Here is a 6,240-nt window from a genome sequence, read left to right on the forward strand (position 1 = left end):
AAGTTTCAAACCAAAATAAAAAACCGATTTTCCAAAATTAGGGTTTTAAGGGATTTCGAAAACTTTGATCTTTGATCAAGGGGATTTGATTTGAGATTCAAAAACCTTAAAGGTTCTGATTTTAATTGATCAATGGATCAATCTCGATTTTTAGGGTTTGGGGATCGAACTTATAGAGCTTCGATTTACTCGCTTAAGGATTGATCAATTATCCTATGGCTTTCATCTCAGAGATTATATTTTAGGGTTTCATTTTTTACAATCAACCAAATTCGATTCATTATGTTCTTAGAATTCAAAATACCTTTAGTTTAGTTGTTTGTAGAAACCGGACCACCAAGAATGAACCTCGAGCTTAGACACGATCAGGACGCGAGCTGGCTGGGACGCGAGCTGCTTCTATCGGATCGCGAGCGGCTTTGATGCGAACGGGAGCTGTTCCTGTCAGATCGTGAACTGTCCTTGATGTAGGATGGAGCTGAGTTCGTCTAGGATCAGGAACGCCTTGGGGCTAGAGCTGATCAGGTGGACACGATCTGGAACGGAGTCGCGAACGGATTAGGGTTCGTCGGTATTGTCGGGGTCGGATTGGGGTTCCAAAGCAAATCGGCGCGCACTGTATCTGTGCGTGAGGGCGCGTCGGTGGCAAGATCGACAAACGGTTTGCACTCGGCTAGGGCTTCGATTTGATATCTTGATCATTTTCTGGGTCCTCACGGTTTGGGAGAGCGGCCTCTTCGAAGTTCAGAGGCAGATTCCTTTTCATTTAGGGTTTTAGCGATTTGGTTTTAGGCTCAGGGTGTTTGAGGCTATTGTGATGATAATGTGTTGTAAACTTAAGGATTTAGAACTGTAAGTTTCTGTATATAATTAATAAATAAGTGTTCCTTTTATATAGGGGTTACAATCGAGATAAATGGAAATACAATAATAGGAAAGATTAATCCTTTTCATTTAGGGTTTTAGCGATTTGGTTTTAGGCTCAGGGTGTTTGAGGCTATTGTGATGATAATGTGTTGTAAACTTAAGGATTTAGAACTGTAAGTTTCTGTATATAATTAATAAATAAGTGTTCCTTTTATATAGGGGTTACAATCGAGATAAATGGAAATACAATAATAGGAAAGATTAAAAATCATAAACATAAACGAATTAGAAAATAGGCAAGTTGTAGCCGCCTCTCTCTCCTCTCCAAGTCTCGCGGCCGCCTCTCTCTCTCTAGGGTTGGGCCGTCTCTCTCTCTAAGTGTATGGGCCGGTTATGGACCGGGCCGGTTATGGACCGGGCCGGTTATGGACCGGGCCGGTTATGGACCGGGCCGGTTATGGACCGGGCCGGTTATGGACCGGGCCGGTTATGGACCGGGCCGGTTATGGACCGGGCCGGTTATGGACCGGGCCGGTTATGGACCGGGCCGGTTATGGACCGGGCCGGTTATGGACCGGGCCGGTTATGGACCGGGCCGGTTATGGACCGGGCCGGTTATGGACCGGGCCGGTTATGGACCGGGCCGGTTATGGACCGGGCCGGTTATGGACCGGGCCGGTTATGGACCGGGCCGGTTATGGACCGGGCCGGTTATGGACCGGGCCGGTTATGGACCGGGCCGGTTATGGACCGGGCCGGTTATGGACCGGGCCGGTTATGGACCGGGCCGGTTATGGACCGGGCCGGTTATGGACCGGGCCGGTTATGGACCGGGCCGGTTATGGACCGGGCCGGTTATGGACCGGGCCGGTTATGGACATCCACCAATTGATTTATAACAATGAAGAATTTTTTTTTTTTGATTGTTTCTTTGAGTCTAAGGTTATTTAAGCTAAAGTAATTGGGATTTGGTATAGGTTAATAAGCTTTACCAACCTTGAGTAGTATCGCTGTTATTTGAAGCAAAACTCCATTGTTATCTCAGAAATGAATGTAGCTTAATATTTATAATAATGTTTTTTCTTTGTGCAAATAATGAAATCATCAACTTGGTGTCATCACTAAACAGACCAGGCATGGGCGTTCGGATATCTGTTCGGTTGGGATTGGTTATTTTGGGTATTTCGGTATAGGGTTAAAACCCGTTCCGGTATTTTTAGATATCGGGTCGGATTCGGATATTTTTAGTTCGGGTTAAGTTATTTCGGGTCGGGTTCGGATATTTTAGATTTTGAAAAAAAAATCATAATTTTATTGCTAAAGTTTCTTGTACCAAAATATTCAAAATTAACAACTTTTTTTAAGTTTTAATAGGTTGGATGACTAATAGGTTTGGAAACAACACTTTGAAAATAGAAAGATAATAATCTTGTTGTTGTTTTTTTAGAATTTAGATGCAACTTTGTTGATTTATGAAACAAGAAGCTTGACATGCATGTTAAATAAATAACAAATTATTTGTCTGCAACTGTATGTATATTATCTGATCTTGGGCCTTATACAACATCAATATAAATATTTTGGATAAAATGAGATATGTAAACTAGGCATATAGTGTTAAGTATACATATGTTCAGTTATTTTGGATATCTTTCGAGCTTCGGATATTACCCGTTTTGGTTCGGATATCCTAACTCGATATTCGTTCAGGTATTTTTCTACTTCGGTTCGAATTTTCTTTCAAATTTTTTGGGTCAGATTCAGGTTCGGATTCGGGTATTGGGTAAAATGCCCAAGCCTAAAACAAACAATACTTCTCCATTGCTCCTGCAAGAGAACTAATAAACTAACTCAGAGAAGATAATTTTGTAATAATGCATTCAAATCATTTTACTAAATATAGGGAAAACTAAAATTAGACAACTTTTAAGATCATAATTTGCAAAGTGGGTAAGTTTGAGTTTAAATTGGTAAATAGAAAAATTTCCAAAGTGGATAAATTATCAGATGTCGAAATCTAATATAATATCAACTCTCGTTGTGTATCTGATGAATCAAACAAAAAATAAACAAGATGCTATATTGTTCAACTAGAATCCTAGACCAACTCTCGCTGCGAATGGAAATGTAGTTCAACATGATAAGGTTCAGGTATCTATTACACTCTCAAGCCTCACGATGATCCTATAATTCTATGATATATTTAAGTAATCTAGAAACCAGTGTGATAAACAATCCTGAAGTGAAGCAATCCTATGATTAGCAATTTGACATGAAGCTCATGAAATCCCTAAGTCTAATAGGAGAATTACTCAGATATGAAGTTGAAACAATGCTTTGTTTATCGGAATTTGAGTTTCATTGGACGCCGATGCTTGTCATTATCGTTATTATTAAATATATTTGAAAAAGAAAAAGGAAAACCGATTAGCCGGTGCCGATGTTGTCGTACGCCTCAATCTATTTCATGGTTAGCAGGTGCCAAAATTGATGGATTGAGGCGACATTGTGAGAGACGTAGAGGCCGCAGGCTTCGGCGTATCGATCAAAAGATTGTCTCAATGAGGTGAAGATTCCGTTAAGCTCATAATATTCTTTTTCAGTATGGTTGAGTACTTTGGAAGTTCTTCGGTCTTTATTGGGGCTGACACTCAGGAATGCGAAATGTTTTAACTCGTGCATTTAATGGTCGAGTTTTTCCAAGTTGGTTAGGACCAGGAATTAACTTTTTGTTGGAAATGTGCGTTTCAAATTTCGGCTTTTGTGAAATTTATGTTGGGAAAAGGCAGTTGTGCTCGCACTCGAGCTTCCTACGTACCCTCGTCAAGGGATCAATCGTTAACATAATTCAATATTTTTCCCTTTGTTTGTGGGATAGTGAGTTCGTTTAGTCATCTACATAGAAGTGTATATTCGTTTTGAGTATGTCGATATTTTGGGAGCTGAGGGATTTTGACCTTTGGTCAGGAGAGTGATTAGGTCGATGACGGTTGATGTCTTTGAAGTTCGCTAGCTAACATGTCCTCGAGCTCTTCTGGGTACCTCGTATAGCCTTGACTCCTTTTCGGGTCGGGAATTATAAGCATTGGTGATAAGTCAATGGTACCACCTTCATGCTGTAGAGCCAAGGCCTTACGAGTATTGCGTTGAAGGGGGAAGGTCCATCTATTATGAAGAATTCGACGATCCTGCGAACATCTCTCGTGGTTACTACTAGCTCGATGGATCCGGGGAAATAGGTCGTTCGACAGTGAAACCAATTAGTGGCGTCAGTTCTTGTTTCAGAATGGATTTAGTGAAACCCATCCTTTTGAAGGCATAGTAAAATAGGACATCTCCCAAGCTTCCAGTATCAACCATCTTTGCGAGAGTTCTCATCCTCCGACATCTAGGCGTATTATCAAAGGGTCATCGTGCGGTTTTATGAGGTCTGCATTCTCATGCTCGTGGAATGTTATCTTGTGGCTTGAGCTGGAGATTGGTTTTGGATTTTGATACCTTCTCGAATTTTGATACCGTTATCGGCTCTTATCTAGTAAGATTTTATCGAATTGACCGAATTTGAAAATTTGGACTCTCCATAGATGACGTTACTCCCCGCTTCCTCAAATGGTATTGCCCCTTTCTTGTCGGATGGTACAATTTTTCATCGGGTAGTACCCTTGGCCCCAGACAGGTTGAAGTCGTGAAACTTCGAGCTGTTTTCTAAGTGGGTACTCTTTTTCTGAGTGATATGTTTTCTAGGAATTCCCAGACTTTGAGCATTTTTTTGATATCTGTTCTCTTTAGAAACTCTCTCAAAACGTCGTGCTATCGCCAATTGGCTGGGTCGAGACATCGAATCAGGTTTGAGCTCGTCTTGTTCGGACTTCATGGGTGTCGGATTTCTATTGTTAGGTCGATGAAGGTTGCAAAGTCATTAGGGAGGTCGTTGGTTAGGTCGGCCTGATTTGTCTCGTCATTTTTCATCGGAGTGTATTTGCTTCCCCTGAGGATCATGTCGTCTATTTTCTTGGGTGCCAGTGGAGGCATAATTGCCAATTCTTCTTCTATTTCTTGGGTTCTTTTGTTGGAACTGGTTCTCACCTTCGGATTGTTTCTCTATGTGACTGCGGTTTCTTCCTTTTCGTAGTCGATAGTTGTTTTCTTCCATGTTCACTTTATTTCTTAGCACAGATCGGCATTCTATTGAGGAGTGTCTATTCCAATTAAGAAAAAGTACCGAATTTGCAGGCTTCGAAGGTGGACAGTCTGCTTTGACTCGGGCTGCTTATTGCGAAGAAGCGTTTTCCTCGGGTCGCAGGATCCTTTGGATTATGGGTATTTTGTTAAGGTTTTAATTACTTTTTGCTTTTATATTGTTCCTTCAAGATGGCGACCTCTTCTTCATGTGCTGCAAAATATGACGTAGGTGCTCATATCTAAATTTCTTCTTTGAATTTCAACGAAAACAATACTCCATTTTTAAGTGATGTGAGGGCTACACCTTCGTGTAGGTGTGATATGCTGGCTTTGATGTCCATGAGCTTGGTGTTGTACGATCTCAGGGGCTCAAACGGTGCTTGTTTAAGGTTCGATAGATTGGCTTCCGTTATTCTTGTTTCTATGAAGACCGAGTATTTCTTAAAGAACGCGGATACGAGTTGGATGAAATTATCGATGGAATTTCCCTCCAGTCTTGCGAACAATAATAGAGCAAGTCTTGTCAGGTTTTTGGCAAAGAAACGACAGTAACCAGCCTCTTTTTCTACGACATTTTGGTGGGGTCTGGAGATAGCCAGTCGGAAGGATCATACATGAGCCTTTGGGTCGGTGTTCTAGAGTATTCTGGGAACATAATATTCCCTCCATCATGAAGTCTTATGCTCCTATTCTGTTCATGAAGAGATTACTCCTTATTTCTTATATTACCCCTATCGATATTGGAGGCCGAGCTTGTCGTCATATACATAATAGCATCTATTCTTCGTAGCTTGGTGTTGTTCCTTTCTACGTAACTTTGGAATGCTCATGCGTCCGTAAAGTTTCTTGGGTCCGTCCTTTGCTGGTTCAGGTTAGCAAAGTCATGCGGTATATTTTCTTTTGCCCATGCTCTGGGAGGTCGGCAGCCTGGGCGTGATATGCGGCCCGGGCTGCGGGTATGTCGTTGTCAGAGCTTCAAAAATTTGAAGGGTTCTCGCAAGGTCTTTGTTTGGGCTGCCTTTCGGCTGGTTGTTCCGGACACAAACCAGCAGGCTTTCATGGTATTGACACCTCATTTTTACATCATCTAGTGCGCTAAAGCTTAAACTCCGATGGAGCATTCCGGGTCGGGTGTCGACCTTGAATCATACAGATCAAGAGCTAGAAAACTCGGGGGGGGGGGGGGGGGGG

The sequence above is a fragment of the Brassica oleracea genome, chromosome C6 (genome assembly GCF_000695525.1).
Source record: "Brassica oleracea var. oleracea cultivar TO1000 chromosome C6, BOL, whole genome shotgun sequence".
NCBI lineage: Eukaryota > Viridiplantae > Streptophyta > Magnoliopsida > Brassicales > Brassicaceae > Brassica > Brassica oleracea.